Here is a 22,884-nt window from a genome sequence, read left to right on the forward strand (position 1 = left end):
AGAAGTTAGCACTGTAAGTCCTGTAATCAATAAAAGGCTATTAAGGGATAATAATGAACCACACCATGTCCCAACCTTTAATCATTTAGATGTTTGACCATGTTCACACAAGAATAAATAGACAATACATACATGACCTCATCTCTTCGTAAAATTTGAAGTAAAATTAATAGACTTGTTAACAGAGTGGTCCTTTCCCTGGTGGGTCTCCTGTTTACATCTTGTAAACATTTAAAGAAAAAACTACTGATTTGTTTTTAAATAATCTCTTTAATGAAATAAAAGTAAAAGAAATATTTACAACCCATTCAAAGAGACTACCATTCAAGAATTCAAAGATTGCATTGGAAGGACACAATCAGAAAATCCAGGATTTCTAAAAGGCCCAATTAATTCTCTTGTGGAAACTGAATGATGCAAAGTTGCCCTTGATATGTGATGTGGAATTAGATGTGATAAAACTTTAGGAGGTTAAAGCTCTGAATTGCTCATGAATGGTTGACTGAGTCTGTGAGACCTTGTATAAGCTATGGTTAATAAATGTCAAGAAGCATTAGTAACTGTGTCTTTGAACAAAAACATCAGAAGTAATTAAGGTTTATAAACATGGGAAATAAAACCTTATGCCTTGTCTGAATAAAAGTGTAGAGAGAGAAACTAAGAAACTGTAAATTATAATGAAATTCATAGAACTTTACACTAAAACTTGATGTCTCATTTCTCTTAGCATAAAGTACCTCTAACATTGGACTTTATTTGGTGTCAAATAAAACTTATTTGACAAGTTTTCAGGTAAATATGAATATAACAAATAGATTTGAACTGGGAAATGTACACCAAATATATACTTTAAGAATTTCTTTCCATTACTTAGCCAGATTATTTCATTGAAGTCTAATCTGCTTTTAAGAATTTTATCAAAAGATCTAAATACAGTGACATACTATGACAGAACTTGTTCTTTTGTATAAAAGTAGATTTCATTGTTCTGTTCCTCAATGTCACCTTACATAATCAAACATCATTCATTTCCTCTTTAGACAATTATCATACTTTCTTTATAATATAATATATATATATATATATATTAAAAACAAATTTTCTTTTAGCCAGTATATTCTGATCACACACCCCCAGTTTCTTCCAGATCCTCCCCATCTAACAATCTACCCAATTCCATACCTTTCTTTCTCTCTGTCTTTAGAAATCAAAGTGGAAAATAAGACAAGGAATAAACAATGCTTTTAAAAGATGTAACAAAGAAAAACCATAAACAAACAAACACACACACACACACACACACACACACACACACACACACACGTCATAAAAACACAAAATTGGAAGCCATAATATTCAAGGGAAATACCAAACAAAACAATCTGAGAAAAAGTGTCTATAAAAATACCATTGGTTCACTTTGTGTTGGTCATCTTACTGCTGGGCCTGGGGGTTAGTTACCCTTTAGTGTGATTAATACAACCAGTGAGACTCCATTGGACAAAACTGGCTCTTTTTTTCTTTTCCTTTGAAAGAAGATATCAGTTGGACATAATTTATTGGTTAGCAATAGGAGCCCATGTCCACTTTCCCCTCTCAGAGATGGGACTCAGTCTGGCTAGAACCTGTGCAGGCCCTGTAATTCAAGTCCTCATGGGGTTTAAAGATCTATCCACCTCCTTTAAATAAATTGGAAATCTATTCTTAAAAATGTAACTATGGTCATTTTCCTTTCTTTCTGATTTTTCTCTTGTTATTTCTACATAGTGACTGTATATAGGATGGGGACTAGAGACAAGGGAAGTAGAATCTCTTGCACAGAATTTGAAAATGCACTATGCCTGGTGAGTGTTTTTACAAGCTGAAATTGCTTGCTCTGTCTACCATACACATACCACAAACATCAGTTTCCTACTTGTTTTAAATACAAAGGATTCCATTTTTCTATTTTATTTATATTTTTCCTCTTATAATACCACATGCCCTTTGCCTATTGCAGTTTCAAGTTTAGTGTTTTTATGAGATTCCTGGGTGTGTGATGGAGTGAGTCTGTGTGTTGATTTTGTTTGGGGTTCTTGTGTCTTTTTTCCCCTTCTCTTTGCTTCATTTGTCCTATTCTAAAGTATTAGACTTTGTTCTATATCTTGGTTTTACTTTCAAAGAGATCTAATGTAGCTAGAGTTTTCCTGCCTGGCCCAGTCAGGACAAATCTCTATTACCTGCAAGTCCCACAGTCGCTCAGACCCAACCAAGAAAGCACATAGAAACTTACATTGTTTATAAACTGTATGGCCGTGGCAGGCTGCTTGTTATCTACCTTTTCTATCTTAAATTAACCCATTTCTGTTAGTCTATACTTTGCCACATGGCTTGCAGCTTACCAGTGTCTTTACATGTTGCTTTTCATGGCGGCAGCTGGCGGTGTCTCTTCCCAGCCTTCTACATCCCAGAATTCTCTTCTCTCTTGTCCTGCCTATACTTCCTGCCTGACCACTGGCCAATCAGAACTTTATTTACACAGAGCGATATCCACAGCACTTCCCCTTTTCTTTTTTTAAGGAAGGTTTTAACTTTTACATAGTACAATTACATATAACAAAACAATTATCAAGCAAGAATTACAGTTATAATATTAAAGAAGATATCCTATCTATCTTATATTTATGAGTCTAAGGTTTTATATCTAATGTATCTTTTATCATAACTGAGGAAATTATAACTATCTAGTCTTTAACCACATCAAAGACCTTAGAAGGATATAATATTACCTGAGAACCGGGAGAAGGATGTAAGCAACTTTTGGGAGTCTTGCAGGGTAGACAGAGACAGCTGGCAGCCTGGACAGTCACCTAATGTTCCTTTGTAATGTTGGGGCATTTGTCTTCAGCCCACAGGGCTAGAGTCTCTTGGTCACTTCTCTCAGTGTCCCGTAGAATGTCTGTCAGTTTCCTCTGTGAAGCAGGAGCCTGAGGACCATTTTGTCAAGCAAAGTTCAGTGGTCACCTTTCTATGGGTCCTGCATGTCCAGTTGATCGAGCAGTCCAGGCAAGAACAGTTTCTTGCCCAAATGGCTATTTTTGTCAAGGTGAAGATAAACTCCATATGAAGTGTCTTTAATGCCCATCCTCCTCTCTGAAGTAAATCGGTGTTGCCAGGAGCAGACATGTCTCACTGTCCAGAAAGTCTAAATTTTAAAAATACTTTAAATGCCATATTCTGAAGGTCTTTGAAGTATTTGAAGATTACCTATCTATCTGAAATATCTCTGTGTATACCCAGAAGACTTAACTAACATGGCTATGAGTATGATTATCATAGATGACCAGTTATTAATCTATTTTTAATTATCCATTACAATTTTAAATGAGCTATATAAACATAATACCTTAAACAGGAGTAGAAATATATACATAGTATAACAAAATTGACTTTAACTTTGTATCAATAGACTAAAATCTATACCAATGTAAAACATTTTAAACAAGTTGTTGCTCTTTAGATATAAGTTCCTTCCTTAATCTACCCTTTCATCCTATTATATCTATATCATATCCCCCTTTCTTCTTTAGAAAGAGATCTCATTTATAATCAACCTGCTTTAAAGAAAAATATTGGTTTTTCTCTGTCCCATACCAGAGGGCTCTTTTGATTTGGGACACAAGAATCTCTTAACCTTGTCTTCTAGAAATATGTCTGGGTTTAGAGAAGGAGTGAGCCAATTCCATCTCCAAAGCCAGCTTGATAATTTTGGGAATGTGGGCGTAGTTTTTTTAACTACTTCCTGCTGGAGGGGGGCACTGTATCTTATGGGGATATAAAGAAAATTTTAGGATTACAGAGTAGCCCATTAGGGTGAACCTCTGAGCCAGTTGCCTTGAAACCATTCTGGATGTCAGATCATCTGGGCCATGGTGTCATCGGAGACCTTTCAGGTGGTCTTGGCTGATCCAACCTGATATATCTTAATCTGGAACAAATCCACAGCCTCTGGCTTTCTGTGGAAACAAAAGCAGAGACTCTTTTCCAAAGCAACATATCCTTATATCCAAATTTCGAAGTCAAGGTACCTTTAAAATTTACATATTTGTTTAACTCAACAGTTTTATGATCAAATCTTTCTCTGCAGTTAGAAATCCCAAAGACAACATAAACCAGATTCTCTGTGTAATATCCATCTTTGTAAGCCTGAAATGCCGCTGTGGCTGCTGGCTCCACCCACCTCAGCTTCCCAACATGGCAGTGGTACAGTTTACTGCCAGCTCTGGGTCTGGAGCCATGTGTACCATTAACTATCAGAAGCAGTTCTATCAAAGCAGCGCATAGAGCAGAAACTTTTTTTTTTTTTTTTTTTAAACTAGCAAAGGCTAAATCTACCACGCAGCAGAGTAAAGTGGTGCTTGTAGACTCCTCATTCCCGCCACACTGCAGGTCAGACGCACACGCCAGGAACCCGCCATAGTAGCTCAAACCGGCAGGCTGCTGCTAACTTGAGAGAGACAATTAGGAAGCTGTTTTTAGCTCCGTCTTAGAATCTTTTTTCTTAGGTTTTAGGTGGAAATTCTTGCCAACACATTGGACGCCATTTGTAGCTAGAGTTTTCCTGCCTGGCCCAGTCAGGACAAATCTCTCTTACCCGCCAGTCCCACAGTCGCTCAGACCCAACCAAGGAAGCACACAGAAACTTACATTGTTTAGAAACTGTATGGCCGTGGCAGGCTTCTTGCTATCTGCTTCTATCTTAAATTAACCCATTTCTGTTAGTCTATACTTTGCCACATGGCTTGTGGCTTACCAGTGTCTTTACATGTTGCTTCTCATGGCGGCGGCGGCTGGCGGTGTCTCTCTCCAGCCTTCTACTTCCCAGAATTCTCTTCTCTCTTGTCCTGCCTATACTTCCTGCCTGACCACTGGCCAATCAGAACTGTATTTACACAGAGCGATATCCACAGCAATCTAACATTTTTTAAACTCATGAGTAGAAAAGATCAGTTTTGTCAGGTCTTTTTCAACTTGCAAAAACTCAGCAAGCCTACTTATTCTCCTTGTTTTAATTTTTTTTTGTTTTGTTTTGGTTTTTGGTTTTTTGGTTTTGTTTTTGTTTTTCAAGACAGGGTTTCTCTGTGTTGCTTTGTTCCTTTCCTGGAACTCGCTTGGAGACCAGGCTGGCCACGAACTCACAGAGATCCGCCTGCCTCTGCCTCCCAAATGCTGGGATTAAAGGCATGTGCCACCACCACCCTGCATTTTTATTTATTTTGACTAAGGAATGTATGTATTAATCCTTATATCCCAAGTGCTCTTAAATTATCAGCAAGTAGATAAAAATCCTTACCTCCATCAGCCTTTGATCATCTTGCTGAAAAAAAGAATATTAAAAGTCACTCAATTTGTTTCCCCTGTGGATAGTCTAAATAAAATCTAAACCCAAGTATGTCATCTTTGGGGTGCTTTACTTTGAGATAAAATACTCCTCAATTAAATAGGGTTTGATCAATGACAAAATGTAGGAAAGAGTTGGAAAGGAGCAGAAAAACCTTACAGTCTTTCAACTTTTGCCTTGGATTAGTTCCACGGTTATTTTTTTTTAAATCATTTTATTAGAGAAAAATGGAACTTTTGAACATGCTGTTAGATGATCCTGGATTCAGTATTAAACTATGTAGTTTGGGATAAATGACACTGGCTTTGGAATGGGATGAAGTTTCTGATCCTGACCCAGCAAGTTTCCAGCTGGGGAAAATCAGACTTGTCAAGCTGTCATTTTTCAATTGTCTACATTCCAGGGAGGCTGGAGGAATCCATGTGTAGTACATTATGACAGCGCACGTCTGTAGCCATCGCCTTTGTGTGCAGACTTTCCAAGTGGATGAAAGTCCAATGTTTGCAGATATAGCCTTTCTCCAAGAAAATAATGTGCATGTATACATTATTAATACAAAACAAACATATTTTGTTATAATGTTTTTATAAGTGTACATCAAAAACATTTGTCATATTAATTCTTGAAGTACTTTTTTTATTCTAGTCTTGGATATATCTCCTAATTGGTCTGATCCTTTTATAATAGACCATTTGTCAGCAACAGGGTTACATGTAGGTCTACTATCCAATGTTAGAAGAAGTCCACAGAATAGCTTAAGAAAAATTTCTTTCTACTGAAAGTAAAACCCAAGAAGGATGCTCTCTTTACAGATGGTTTTTAATGCTGAGATTCCTGGAGCTACAGCACCCATCTTCTCATAAGTTTTAGGTAAAACCAAACAATAAATGCTAGAAAGGGGTAGAAGCTACTGCTGTCAGCTGAGACATTCTGATTAACCTTGGTTCTAACTATGATAACTTGAGATTGTTTCAATAAAATTTAATTCCGTTTAAATAAAAATTAATAAATAAAAATAAAAGGATATTACTGTATATAGACTAGTACAATACATACCAGATTCAAAAAGTGTAGTGGGTACTATGATTCTCACTGTTTCCCAGTAATCCCTTAAAATGTTTCTGAAATTGTTCTATTCATTTCTTCCATAAATTTTTTGTAGGAAAACAAACCATTTATCCATCACTTAGCTTCCTATAACTCTAAGCTACAAACAATGAGAATTATGTGCCAATTCCATGCTCATTTAAATATAAATTAGCATACTTGTAGATTAGGATACTGTGATTATAATTTCCTAATAGGAGTATTAGCATAGATAGTTCAGTGTATGAATTATATTAGAAACCATTTTATCTTGCCCTTCCAGATACAACTTTGATGTTTTCTATTTGTATTTTCTTGTAAAATGCTTTAAAGGTGGTGTTAGTTCAAAGTAATAATGATTTTATTGAAATCAATAGAACATGTAAAATAAAATATACTGAAGGCTAATAAATACATGTTTCACTCTTACAGTATAAGAAGCTAGAAGAAATGCTTGATGCCAATGAGAGAATATGTGAACTTGTCATCTTCATATCCCAGCTGAAAAATAAACAGAAATTATGTATAATGAAAGGAATAACTACAAAGAACTGGTTTCCATAAGTAGAGAGAAAAAAATCAGTAAGAAAAATTCAATTGTAGACAATTCAAAAGGTCACTTTTAATTAAATTGGGAACAATTTGAAGAACAGATATAGGCAACAAACTCTAAATGAAGGAAGTTTCCCAGCAGAGGAGAAACTTTACTTGGATGGATTTTTGACACTCAGCAGCCCTGAATAAGTCCTGAGAAAGAGTTCCTTTTTATTTTTGTTAAGCAAAAGAGGGGGAATTACAAAAGAGCATTCTAATTAAGGACTTGGAATAGGACAAAAAATAAACAACTCTGAATACATGGGTGACAGTTATGGGCCTTATCCTTTTTTGAGCTCTTTTAGCAATTACCGTCTGAGCTCTATTTATGGGACCTCCTTTTGAGTCTGCCCCTTTGCAGGTCTTCTGCCTTTGCCTGTTTTGTTACTCTTTTTTATCAGCTCTAGCATGTTTTAATTTCAAATAGCTGAGATAGAGTTTCCAATCTTGACTTTCTATTTTTTTCTTGCCTTAGAAAAGGGGTTCATAAATAGTAGCCTTTTGATGAATTTCTTAGCTGAGTGAAGGATAAAAGAGAACAATAATTTACAATTTTGTAACTTTTAATACAATTTTTATGTAACTTGTTTCTTTTGTGTTTAGGCTGACATGTTTTATAAGAAAACTGCAACAGGAAAATTACTCTAGTAGCTCATAAATTCCATGTAGTCCTGTATTACCCAAAGACACAAGTTTACTAAAATTTCACACTATCTATGTGCCGGCAGAAATATAAGAAGCAAGGAGGGGACAGTTTCACTTTCATGATTATACAAATCCGATGAGAACAACCTTTATTTTGACCTAAGATTGCATTGTTATCCATTTATTAAGATAAGATGACTCTGTATGAGAACAATCACCATTTAAATTAGTAGCATACACATTTCTGCATATAGTGTTCTGATCATCCACTCCCTCCATTAATATCAAGCTATGACAGCAACAGAAAGAATGTAATAATTACTTAAGAGCAAGACTGAAGGGGCCTTGCTAGTTTCTACTTCTTTTAAAGTTGGCTGTAGTCAAGAATGTGTGATAGACACATAGACTAAATTTTCAAAACAATATTAGTTTCTTAAAAGAAATAAACAGAATCACCATCAACATCTGGATAAAGTTCTGCTACAAGTGTATCCCATGTCACTTAGAGTTGATTTTTGTCTATAATTTTCATTGAAACAAAAGGCATTCAAATTATACCATGTATAGTCTGTGAAGTTTAAATAATAGGAGATAAAGCTCATGAGAAGTTGGAGGGATTAGTTAGAAGTTCAAAGGTGACATTTAGAATAAGAAGGAACGATCTGTAAAATAGAGGTATACTAGTGAGACAGATAAGCTGTTTCAGGTCTACAACCTGCTCTTTTAGGTCAAAGCCTCTCTCTCCATCTTTGACAGGAGCAATCAAGTTCAACATGAATTCTAAGAAAAGAGCACCATTTTTCTGATACTTTCTGATATCTTTTCTCAGAATGGAGAATACTGGCATCAAAAATGTGTACTCCTAGCCCCCACCTGATGGTGACTTCAGAGAGACCTTTACCATTATGTTCTCCCAGATGAAATGCTCACATACCATGTCAAGGAAATGCTCAGCCTCTATCTGGTCAGAAAGGAAGAAGTGATTTTAGCATGTCAGCAATCTCTGTAATTGATACAGAATATGGGCAAGTGGAATTTTCTGGCCACATAATGCATCCTGAAAATTAAGAAACAGAGCTCTGAGAATACTGATCTGTGCTGGTTGCCAGAGGACTGCCATTTTGGGGATTTGGAAAAGAAAAGAATAGAGGAACCAAAACACATTTGGATACAATGAAAAAAAATATCAAGTCTTCCATGTAGCTGAGGATATATGTAAATGACAGATCTCTTGTTCTAGCATGTACAAAGCTCTGAACTGAATCTTAGAACTGTTAACATCTCTGTGAAAAATCTCTCTAGCAAGCATGTAGACTCATAAAAAAATATGGTTGAGTATGATAAGACAAAGGCCAATCAAGCTTAAGATACAGAGCTCATGAGCCTATTAGGTTAAAAACATTGACCACATGATACTTGAAGTAAGACATAGCTTCTCTTAGTATTGCAAATGCTTTGATGATAATCAATTGTGGTCATATCCTATTAAATTTTTTGTTCATAACCAATGGCTTGACATTGCTTAGATCTAAGTGTTATAACAAGAGAAATTTTAGTGAGAACAACTTAATCAAGAAAACATGGCTTTGGTTTATAAAGGTAAAGAATTACTCACAAGGCTCCCTTGTTCAGGGCTCTTTTCAGTCTCATTACCTCAAAAGTAAAATGAAACTGGGTAAATGCTACTGCTAAAATTTGGTGAGATCCAATAATAATTGAACATATATCTGGCTACTGTGTGCCAGGGAAACTGACATGTAATAAATTATATCCTGTCTTCCCCAGATAAATAGACAGCTAAAACTTGATCAGTTTGGTAATGGACCAATATATCAGCTAGGATTGGGGGAAAACAATGGACTTTGAAAAGCTAAAAAAGGAAACAATTTTTCCAACAAAACAGTGCAGACATACATAGAAATTCACAGTGATTGTAACAGCATATACCAGGAGTTCACAATCTTCAACCAGATGAAATCCCAGCATAAATGTGAGAATGTTGGCATATCCTACCACTAACTGAGGAGTTATTGTATCTAATAGCCACTGGGAAAAAGAGAGAATAAATGTTCTTTAATGAAATGGCCCCTGGTCCCTGGTAGGGCATGACCACATATCAAGGCATACTCAACTCCTAAGAATAAAAAGACAATACAAACTGTCCTTCATGGGGAAAGAAGAAAAAATATTAATCTCAAAGTTGGATGGGAAGAATGGGAGAGTGAAAAGGGTGGTAATGGGTGAACATGCTTATATTTAAAAGTAGTACTCATAGATGGTGCCTAGTATAATTGTCATCAGAAAGGCTTCCTCCAGTAGCTGGTAGAAGCAGATGCAGAGACACACAGCCAAGCAGTAGGTGGGGAGAAAGTCCAAATTAGAGAACTCCATTGAGTCCCTCCCCTTGCATCTCAGGGCACCCAACTGAAGAGGAGAAGGAAGGATTGTTGTATTTGGAGAGCTTCTCCCCAAGTTCCACCAAACCCCCGCGGTCCCACAACCCACGTATAAAATAATCATACAGACACTTATATTATTTAAACTGTCTAGCTCTACTTTTATATTTAGCCCATTTCTGTTAGTCTATACTTTGCCATGTGGCTTGTGGCTTACCAGTGTCTTTACATGTTGCTTCTCATGGCAGCAGATGGCAGTGTCTCCTCCCAGCCTTCCTGTTCCCAGCCTTCTCCTCTTCCTTGTCCCGCCTACCTTAACCTTCTTGCCTGGCTACTGGCCAATCAGCACAGAGTAATACCCAAGGCAGATTGTAGGAGCCAGAGTGGTAGAGGACACAAGAACACAGCCTGCATAATCAACTAAGCAGAGCTCATAGGGGCTGATAGAGACTGAAGCAGCAAGCACAGGGCCTCATGGGTCTGTTCTAGACCCTCTGCATATAGGTTATGCTTGTTAGCTTGGTGGTTGTGTATGACTCCTAACAGTGGGAGTGGGGGCTGTCTACGACTCCTGGGACCCTTTTCCTCCTACTGTGTTGTCTTGTCCAGCTTTGATCTGAGGGTTTGTACACAGTCTTACCGCATCTTATTATGCAGTGTTCAGTTGATAACACTGGGAGGACTGCAATTCTCTGAAAGGAAATGGAGAGGAGTCAATCTGGGGGATTTGGGGAGGGTACACTGTGGGGGAGTCAAGGGAGGGGAAACTGTGATTGGGTTGTATTGAAAAAAAATTTTCAAAATCTGAAAAAAGTAATCATTTTTCCACCAAAAGTTACCAAGTACTAGCCATTCTAACATCTTCACTTTAAATATGTAAAAACAATTTTGAGAGACTAAGTGTAAAATATCAAATATGAAAATATTTTTTTTGTAAAACAAATGTGCTGTTTTAATCTCCTAGCTTAATTCATTATCAACCAAACAGTTTGTAGCCTTTTACTAAGATTTGAGTTTTTGAAAGGCTATCAATAACATTTTTTAAACTATCCGATTAACTAGGATCATAGGATTGGGATACTGCAAGAGAGTGTTGCTAATTAGAAATCTTTGTATTGCTATTAATCATAAATGTGTACATTTTTAAAAAAGGTTGTAAATAAAATGCTCCAGACGAGTCATGTGACTGTGAGCCGTGGTCGGTAAGATCAGATACACAGTGTCACAGAGAAGAATTCTAAAATTGCATGCTGTGGAAATCGCTGCCACATCTCACTTTGCTTCCTACATTGAGAACAGCAGCTTCTGTCTGCAGACTGCTGTAATTAGCAATGGCCTCAGATGCTCATTTACACCTTTGGCAATCGGGGATAGGAAATCTGAAGTTCACTGATGGTGTGTTATTCACACCAGCTTGGAGCTTTTTCTTCCTTCTGATTTCTGTTGGTAACATTCACAGCAACCTTTTTAAAATATCAAAGTACATTTATCTTAAGTTAAATACTCTAGATCTGGAATCCTCAAGACTCTACCCCTAATTCATAATGCTTAACTGACTACAATTTGTTTGCTGTTGGTGGACTCACATAAGCAAATATGAAGAACAATATTAAAATAAAATAATTTGTCTATATAGTACTTTCTCCTTTTGCATATGTGTGGCAGAATTGTTAGATGCTCTTATTAATAAAATCAAACCTGAAGCCAGGTATTGGGGTGAATGCTGGAAGATCAGAGAAGCAGACAAGCCAAAGTCATCTCACCTTGCCAATTCCTCAGCTGATCCTGTTTCCTCAGACAGGAAGCCTCTGAGTCCTCATCCAAATGGATCTCAGCTGAACTGCCCGAATGCTTAACGAGGCCAAAAGCTTCTATTTCATGGTTTTCACGCTTTATATACCTTTCTGCTTTCTGCCATCACTTCCTGGGATTTAAGTTGTGAGTTACCATGCCTGGCTGTTTCCAGTGTGGCTTTAAACTCAGAGACCCAGAAGGATTTCTGCCTCTGGCATGCCAGGATTAATGGTATTCCACCATTTTCTGGCCTCCGTATCTAGTGGTTGTTCTGTTCTCTGACCCCAGATAAGTTTATTAGAGTGCACAATATTTTGGGAACACAATATCACTACACATATGCTTTAAACCATTTCTAAACATGATCACAAGCTAAAATGATAGTATCATACCAAAGTAAAATAAATTACATACCACACTAAATATAAAAAAAAAAAACTTATAAGTACTTATCCCACTGTGAAGCTTTAGATACGTTATTTATTAATTTGGTTCCCATTAGGACGTAAGCTTTACTCTATAAATATTCTGAAAAGTAGTGAGTCATCTTTTTCTTTTATTCTTTTTTATTTATGTTTACATAGGGTCTTACTATTTCTATGATTAAACAATTTGATTAAAATCAAGTTGGGAGGAAGGGGTTTATTTGTTTTACACTTCCACATCTTCTTCCATCACTTAAGAAAGTCAGGACAGGAATGCAAGCAAGGTGGGAACCCCTGAAAACAAGAGCTGATGCACACACCATGAAAGGGCTGTTTGCTGAACTGCTCATCATAGCTTGCTCAGCCTGCTTTCTTGTAGAACTCAGGACCACCAGCCCAGGGATGACATCATCCACAATAATCTGGGCCCACTCCCACCAATCACAAATTAATAACATGTCATATAGCCAGATCTTACAGAGACATTTTATGATTTGATATTAGTTCAGAAGATGCCAGCTTGTGTCAAGGTGACATAAAACTGTCAGCACAGATAGCTTTGACCTTCTGATTGACCAGTTCTGTCTCAGGAGTACTGCAGTCAAATCTGTAGAGTTTATGCAAGTTCATCCCCACCCCCTTCTCCCTGTTTGTGCATTCTGAGTTGCATCAGTTACTTTACCAGTTCAAACACTAGTGTTGCTCCTGAAATAGTCTATGCAGAATATGAACATAAGAAATAAAATTAGGGTGGAGCTGTGCTGGTGCATGCCTTTAATCCCAGCACTCAGGATGCAGAGCCAGGAGGAACTCTGGGAGTTCAAGGGCAGCCTAGTCTACAAAGAGAGATCCAAGAGAGGCACCAAAACAACACTGAGAAACCCTGTCTCTAAAAAAAGCACAAAACAAAACAAAATTAAAAAAAAAAAAGATTGTTGTGAGAAGCAACACTGTAAGAGTTCCTTTCTCAGCACTGATCAACTAGATGCATATAAACATGTTTATCACTGTAAATTAAGTTCTGCTTTTCCAGACCTGTAATCAAGAGTAGCCATCCCCAAATGTGACTATAGTTAAATAGGCCCTGAATAAAATTAAATAAAATAAAAAATTAAGTACTTTATATCTGTTAGCTGTGTAATTTAGGCATCTTTTTACACACACACACACACACACACACACACACACACACACACACACACGTGCGCGCACACACACACACAAAGCCACATCATAAAGTAGAGGCTCACTGGCCTTATCATCACTAGTGTCTTCGCACACATGTGCACCCCAGTTTACAAGAGCTCTGTCTTTGTGCACTCATTTCACAGGACACTCCCTGTAGAGTTCTGAATCCCACTCCACTTCAGACAGCTGCAGTTGGGTTTCTGTGCTGGACTTTAGCATCCTCAACATTTGCTCCAGTAGAAACAGGCTTCTCTCAGGACACTCATAAATACTCATAAATGATTCATGGGGTGCTTCAACTGGGAGTTGTGTTCTCTGTGATCATCCTTATCTATCTCTATTTGGAACAATGATATGAAAAGCAAACAGCCACCTCCATTAATTTGTTAGTTTTCTAGAAATCTTTGAATTAATTAGAAATCTAGCTGCTATTAATTCTATCATGTAAGTGATGGGTACAAATAGTCCGTTGTGTTTATTACTGTTATAAGCCATTCTTGCTTGATATCTGTGGCCTGCATCACCTCATGGGACCCTAGGGACCATGAGTGATGAAACCAGAGGGCCATGCTGAAGCTGACCCTGCCTCTCAGGGGACCTGAAGTAGGAGAAGCAGAAGAGTTGACCTTTGCACTCCTGAGTTATATATATGTTGTTGTTTTTCAAGACAGAGTTTTTTTCTGTGTAGTTTTGGTTCCTATTGTGGATCTCTCTCTGTTGACCAGGCTGGCTTCAATTCTCTGAGAGCTGCCTGGCTCTGCCTCCTGAGTGTGGGAATTAAAGGCATGCGCCACCACCGACTTTGCACTCCTGAAAGATGGCCCCACTACTCACCACAGGCAAAGGAGAACTGACCCTGATGGTGTGAGCTTAGGGGAGCTGGCTCCACCCCATTGCCTGAGGTGTGTGGCCTCAAGCTCAGCAGAAAAGCTCAGGTTAACACCCACGCCCACAGCTGGACCCAAATACTCTAACATCTGCCTCACCTAGGGCCCTCTGGATCTCAAGAAACAACTATTCCTGTGCATGGACACTGCCATGACTCGGGTGGCTATGGGATGGCCCAAAGGAGTTTCCATAAGGATCCAGTGATGGTGTGCCAGAAACTAGAGCCCTTAAATAAGACCACTCCTTGCAGTGAACATCTGCCTGCTAGTAAAGCTGACTGGACGCAGGGCATCCTACACGACACACTGCTCCCAACACCACCAGGGTGAAGGAAGAGGTGCTGGCTGTGGGATTTGTTTTGTTCTTGTTTTTGTTTGTTTGTTTGCTTACTTGTTTGCTTTGTTTTGTTTTGATCTTTTTTTTTTAGTTTTCTTTTGAGTGGCACTGCAGGAGGAAGGAAGATTACAGGAGGACTGGGGGTGAGTGGACTTAGGGTGTATGAGGTGAAATTCCCAAAGAATCAATAAAGAAATTATATTAAATAAAAAATGAAAACTTCAGATTTTATATTAAAAAAAACTACATCTTCCTTGCTAATAATTCTGTTTCTTTGAAACTATAAAGACATATTTAGATATAATCAGATAGAAAGCTTATTTCTTAAATCAAAAAATAAATTACTAAAATTTTCTCTTAAAATTATATTTCTTAGGAACTATTTTCAGTTACAAAATATGCAAAGATAAGGCTCTGTAGAAAAGTGGGACAGATCACCAAGGTGTGTCTGTATATGCAATTATTAGAAGCTGTTTTTATTTTCATACCCCAAGAGATTTGGTGATGCCACTTTATACTAGCATGCTAAATTTCTTAGTATACCAATTCAAATCTTAATCTTCTGAACTATTCTAAGAGCATACAAAGAAATAATAGTCGTCCAAATATTTGAGTAACTGATGACCCAGTTAAGTTGACAGAGAAAAATAACCTCTCACTAGTAAAACTGTCGGTGTCCAATAACCACACCTGAGTGCTATTTTCTAGGAGCATGGAGTAATATTGTCTATACTAATTATGTTTCCAGACAAAAACTTCAAAGATTTATGTTCTTTGTATTTATTTTGGTGGGAAAAACAAAAACAAAAACATGTTCTCTTATTCTTTTTTTTTTTACTTTCTTCTTTTTTTTTTACTTAGTAATAAGCGTAAACACTAATCAATTAAATTTGTAAATTTAGTAGTTAATGCCAGAGAAGGTTCTAGAATATATTTTTACAATATAAGTGAAAAATGATAACTGTTTCTAATCTTCTTTGATATAGATATATAGAAGAGTAGACGAGATATAAGTAAAATCAATCACTGACACTCCAGCATTACACTAAATTACATTTGTTAGTAAGATTTAGAAAGCAGGCTGGAATCTGGGGGAAAAAATCAAAGGTAGTTGTTTTAGCAGCACTATGCAAAGAAGCACATATGGCTGCCAGGATGTGTTTCTCAATAAAGCCTGTAAACACTTCAATCTTAAGATAAGAAAACTCATGCACAGAGAGTAAGGACCCATGATCATACATCAAATAATTTATAAACATAATTCTCCAATCCATATGCTGCATAATTATCTCTATTTGTGAGCATTGTTGTTAGATACAGAAACAAAATGAGGCATATCAACACCACAACACTATTTCACAACAATATGAACACAAATCAAGTGTTCAATAAAACAGAATCTAACACTTGTTAGTTTTGGGAGAGACTTAGAAATAAGACTTTAAAATGAAGCACAATGCAGACAATTTGGTGTATAAAAATTACCAAAATTAGGTTTATCACCTAAAGCTATATTTTAAAAACAGAGGTAGGAGAGAAATGCAAGAAAAACAAACATACATTTGTATTTGATGGCATCTGAAAGACATCTTGCCCCCTCAGAAAAAACCTGAAAGTACTCTAATTTAACTCCTGTGCCCAAGGTGAGATGGACAAGCCAATTATCTCATCATATTTCCTTATAAGATGAAAAATAAAGAAAACCAAAATATGCTCTCTGACGTTTTGGACAGTGCTGAAAATGTGAAGTCAGTTTATACAATCTGTTCCACATTAAACTGATCTATTTTATTAAACCCTCTCTGTATAGTCAAACATGTTTAAATGTTTGGTATGATCAAGTGAAGACAGTGTACTAAAACAAATAATTCTTGCCAGGTAATGCTACTCATGAAATTTCTGCTATTGTAAATGAAAATGGAGATGCTCAGCTATGATATTTCTGATATATACTTCTGCAGATGCCAGCCTATAAACAACTAATTTATCAGAATACTCAAAATCAAATGTAATAACTGCTGGATGAGAACAGGTTTTTTCATCTACTAACACCAACAATAAAACATTTTTAAATTCCTGACTAAATGCAATCTCACAGCACAAAATTTTGGCAAAATGAGAATATTTTACATCCTATTCACATATTTTATGTTCTAATAAATAATCTCCCAATCATATTTATGTTTGACCATGTTATGATATATATATATATATATATATATATATATATATATATATATATATATAATTTTATGAGTTTACTTTCCAACAAATCTTGATAAATTGCTTTACAGAACACAATCAAATATTTACTCCATTTGAACATGTGACATTGACTTATTTTACTAATTTTTATACTACCATATATAGTATGCACATTATATTTTAAAATAAGCATACAAAAATAAAAATAAAGGAGCTTTGCTTTTAATATCTCTTCATTTTCCTTTAATTTTTACTCAAATTCAGGTTTATTTAAGGGGTATCATTTTTTCTGCAGGTGTTTTTAAATATTTTGTTATATTATTAATTATATGTATGTTTATGTGTCTGTGTGGCTATGTGCATGTGAGTACAATGCTCTCCAAGGCTGGAAGACCATATTGGATGGCTGGAGTTTGGGTTAAAGGTACATGTGAGCTGCCAACTTGAGTTCTGAAAACCAAACTGGTCCTCTGAAAGAACAGTATGTGCTGCTCTTTACTCCTGAGCCGCCTTTCCAGCTCCAAACTGGCATATTTTTAGATATATAGTTTTTAAGCATCTGGAAGTATAAATGTGCCTCATATTCTTTATCCATTCTTTGGCTAAGGGATATATAGATTGTTTCAAGTTTCTGGCTATTATGAGTAAAGCTGCTACAAAAATAGTTGAGCAAGGGTCTCTGAAGTAGTATGGAATATCCTTTGGGTATATGCCCCAAAGTAGTATAACTAGGTCCTGAGGTAGATTGATGCCCAATTTTCTGAGCTACCACTGGAATTGATTTCCATAGTGGCTATGCAAATTTCCATTCCCACCAACAATGGAGGAGTGCTCCCCTTGTACCACATGCTCACCAGCATGAGCACTAAATGGAACTTCATTAACCTGAAAAGCTTCTGTAAGGCAAAGAACAGCCAGTGTCAGTAGGTCAAAATGACAGCTTGTAGAAGGGAAACATATTTTCATCAGCTCCACATCCAATAGAGGAACAACATCCAAAATATATAAAGAACTCAGAGAACTAGACATCAACACAACCAAACAATCCAGTTAAAAAGTGGGGTTCAGATCTAAAAGTAAATCCTCAATAAAGGAATCTCAAATGGCTGAGAAACACTTAAAGAAATGTTCAATATCCTGAGCTGTCAAGGAAAGGCGAATCAAATCTACTTTGAGATTCTAATTTACACTTGTCAAAATGGCTAAGATACAGATCATTATTAATTCTTTAATATGATTAGAAAATAATACTAATAACTGTTACTCAAATTAAAGGAAGAAAATCACTTCTCAGTTTCTCCATTTTGGATATCATAAATAGGTGATGTCTTCAGCAATAGGCTTTACCATCTGGTTGTGTAGGATAATCCGTAGCATTGACTATAGCGGGTAATTACAAAAAGTCTGTGGAAACCCTTTGGCCAACAACTAAAAAATGTATGACAGACTGTAGGTACTGGGGTTAAATATTGATTGCTTATGATCTCTAGTTGGGGCATTATGATCTCCCATTACACATTATGTGTTAATTCCAATTAAGTTGCTTTTGTGTATGCTTGTATTAGGAAGAGAGGAAAATAGCCTTCTACTTGCTACAGTGAAATTCTACTACTGGGACATAAACTAATTAAAGACATATTGAATAAATGTTATATTATGTTTTTTAAGGAAAAACTTTTTTTCAAAATCAACATTTTACAAAGCATAAGTACTGTCTTTCTGAGGTAATCTTGGTTCCTTGGGAACTGTGATTAAGAATTGTTACTCTGTCTTAAGTTGTTAGTTTCATATTTGTGTAATGTACTTGACATTGCCATGAAGAAATAGCAGGAAAAAAAAAAGAGTGAATTCTAAGGATGTTTGTTTTTCATGGGACTTTACCACTGTTTTCACCTTATCTTAATAGTATTAATCTAGAAAACTACAATTACACAAAAAACTCTGGGAAACTCTCCCTAAAGACTTTTTTTTTTCCTTTTGTTTTTCAAGATAGGGTTTCTCTGTGTAGCTTTGCGCCTTTCCTGGATTTCACTCTGTAGCCCAGGCTGGCCTCAAACTCATAGAGATCCACCTGCCTCTGCCTCCTGAATGCTGGGATTAAAGGCACATGCCACCACTGTCCGGCTAAAGAGACTTTGTAAAGCCACTTTTTAAATGACTACTGATATTTGTTTATTGAAAATATTGATGGCATTGTAGTCAGAAGTTTTACTGCCACCCCGTCCCCAATTCCCACAACTGCTCAGACCCAAGAAAACACACAGAAGCTTATATTAATTACTACCTGTATGGCCTGTGGCAGGTTTCTTGCTAGCTAGCTTTTATAACTTAACCTACATCTATTAACCTATAATTTGCCACATGGCTGTGTCATTACCAGTCTACTGGCATCTTACTATTCCTTAGGTGGCAGCTGGCATCTCTCCCGCCTCTCTGCCTTTCTCTTTCCTGTCTCTTTCCTTGGATTTCCTACCTGCCTCTAAGCTGCCTTGCCATGAGCCAATGCAGCTTTATTTATCAACCAATCAGAGCAACACATATTCACAGGATACAGATAGATACCCCACAGCATGGCACATCCATAAGAAGAAGCATAATACATAAAATTCAATGATAAAATGCTGTGGGATGGTCTTTTTGTATGCTGTGATTATGTTTTGCTACCATTGTTTAATAAAGAAGCTGCTTTGCCCTATGGAAAGACAAGTTATAGCCAGGCAGGAAATCCAAGCAAAGATACAGAGAGAAGAAAGGCAGAGTCAGGGAGATATTGCAAGCTGCTTTCTGAAAATCAAGATGTAATGGAACTGAGATAAAGCCATGAGACACATGGCAATACATAGATTAATAGAAATAAGTTGATTTAAGATGAGTGAGCTAGTTAGTAATAAGCCTGGCCCATAGACCAAACAGCTTGTAATTAATATTAGCTTTTGTGTGTTTATTTGGGACTGAAACTGTGGGACACAGGAAAACTTGGGTCTCTAATAAAACAGTTAGGCATGCCAGCTCACACCTGTAATGAATTTCTAAATTGTCTTATTAAATAAAACGCAAAGAGCCAAATATAAGGGTGAAAGCCTTAGAGATCAGGGAAATAATGAGAGCTACCAACCACCTTACCTCACCAGCTCTGTAGCTTCCAAAATTCCATGACTTCCTATCTACCCAGGCTTTTATTGCCTTGCTGTTCTGCCCTCTCATTGGCTCTTAGCCCAGCTACCTACTTCCTTATCACTGCCTGTCTGTACAGACCTCCAGGTCTCTATGGTTGGTACTAGGATTAAAGAAGTGTGTCACCACAATTGGCTCTGTTTCCTAGTGCGACCTTGAACACTCAGAGACCTTGTCTGCCAAATGATCAGATTAAGGGCATATGCTACCACTGCCTGATTTTTGTGTTATGGCTTGCTATTTCCTCTGATCTCCAGGCAAACTTTATTTACTAACTTAGAAATAAAATATCACCATATTTAGCACAAATAAAATATCATCACACACACCTATAAAACAAGCTCTTGGGAAACTTAGGAAAAAGGAGAGCTATGAATGTGCAGCCAGTCTGGGCAACAGAGTGACACTATCGCAAAACAAAATCCAACTAAAAATATTTAATACTAAGACACTTGAGTAAAGAAACCTTTATTAACTACAACACATATTTTTAATTACTTCATTTTATGGAGATTACAACATAATTTCATCCTTTCCCCTTCTGTTTCTTCCTGTAAACACTGCCAAATACCCCTCCTTGCTCTCTTTCAAATCCATGGTCTCTTTTGCCATTACTGTTGTTATATACATTATATAGATAGGTAGTTAGGTAGGTAGAAAGACAGATACATAAATAAAAAGATAAATAGAGATAAACTACAAAGTTTATGCTAAATGTTAATTATTAACAAGATAGATGAGTAATGACCTAAATATATGATGGCCCTTTTTTCCCTCTTAAATAAACTATGATTACTTCATATTAGCCATATTCCACACATTTTCATACACCAAGAATTAAGGTGAAAATTAAATTTGTTGACTATTTTTTCTTATCTGTGCCTTTCCACTTATGTGAAGAAAGCAGTCTTTATCCAGTCCAGTCATCACAGATATGATATGAAACCAGTTAGTGTGATTTCCCATTTTTTAAAAGTAGTTCAGTTTTGAAGATATAATAATTGACAGGCTGAAAGACCAGGCTTTCAACTGTAGGTGACTATAGATAAACTCTTAGCAGAGCCGATTAGTTTAAGAGTTAAGGCATTCCCTATCATCTACTAATCCTGTTGAGGTAGAAATTTATGGCTGTGTTAATAAATGATCAAATCCATCTTATTTCATTTGAGACAGTTTTATGTGCAGACAAACTCTCACAGATGCACACAGCAGAAGAGTGACTTCTCTGCAGAATGACACTTTCCCTGTTTCCCCAAAACAGTTATACCCTAACTTCTCAGTTTTCTAACATCTACTATTAACATTTGGGAAAAAATAAAAACAAAAACATTTGACATGAAGCTAGTCTGAAAAATAAATCTTTAAATTTACCAATCCAGTTTATTCTCACAAGAAAGGAAGCAAATCATTAATTTTTGTATTGTGAGAAGGCACCAGACTGATGAGTTGTAATTAAACAAATACACCTAAAGAAACTCCATATGCCACAGGGCTATTTATTTTCTTCTAGACTCAAATAATCCTATTCTTTTTATGCTTGTTTAATTTTTACCATATAATAAAAATCAAACTATTAATTTTGGAGTCTTGGCTTTGAATTGGAAAGTACTAATTTTACCTAGTTGATAGAATCTTCATGGCTATATCCAACATTTTCTCCAGAATCCCTACCATGTCATTTCTTGACCTGGGAATGTGATACTTTATCCTTCCTCATTGCATTTTACTGACTGAATGTATCTCTGTTATCCCATCTTTGTGTTTTTGTAGTTGAAACCCTAGTGGGGATAAATCTCATTATTGAGTAAAAATATTTGCTTTTTTTTAACAGCATTAAAAATACTGTTGACATTACTCTCTTTACTTCTGTTGAGTTCATTACTGAATCACTGTATATTGACTTCTGTTTAAACTATAGAATAATAATGCTTAAAATGCTGAGTAAAACTGATAATGAATGAAAGTAATATTTTGCACCTTAAATTATTGATTATCCTTATTTAATTAAAATTAATTCTGATCATGCTAGTAAGTTTTGTCAATTATGTATTAGGTTCCTGACATTACATAATTGAATCTGTAACAGCTATTTTTAATTCGAAATTTAAATATAAAGATATATGTGTAGCAAAAAAAAAAATGAAAAATTCATTTTCAGTGTATAACCAAACAGGGTAAAGCAAGAAAATAAAGAGATCTTTGTACACTGTTTACAACAGTCAAGAGTGGAAAAAGTTTGTGTGTCCATCATGGGATGCCTGAACTAGGGAAATATGGTACATGCACACAATAAAAAACTATTTCATCCATGAAAAGATGTATATGTTTTATATAATGCATGTGGGTGAGTCTTGATAGTATGATGAGCAAATATAGCCAACATAAAAGACAGATAAATGTTGATTCTGATTAAACAAAGTGTTCAAAAAATAGTCAAGTTCATAGAAACAGAGAAGTAAATTGTGGTTTTAATGTCATATATTAGGGAAAACTAGAGCTATTGTGTAATAGATGCAGCTTCCATATTAATATGTACATGTGTACATGTATATGCATATATATTCTGGGTTATGTAGTGGTGATGCAACAATAATATATTCTACATCATTAAGCATTACTTTTAGAAAAGGTTAGGATGAAAATTTTGTTATAGACATTTGATCTCAATATTTAAATAAAGAGGACTTATGGCCTTAGAAGATTAGAAACCTTACTTGTGTGAAACTAAGTTGACAACCACTCAGATGCATTATAAAAAGTTATTCTTAAGAGT

The sequence above is a fragment of the Onychomys torridus genome, chromosome 10 (genome assembly GCF_903995425.1).
Source record: "Onychomys torridus chromosome 10, mOncTor1.1, whole genome shotgun sequence".
Classification (NCBI taxonomy): domain Eukaryota; kingdom Metazoa; phylum Chordata; class Mammalia; order Rodentia; family Cricetidae; genus Onychomys; species Onychomys torridus.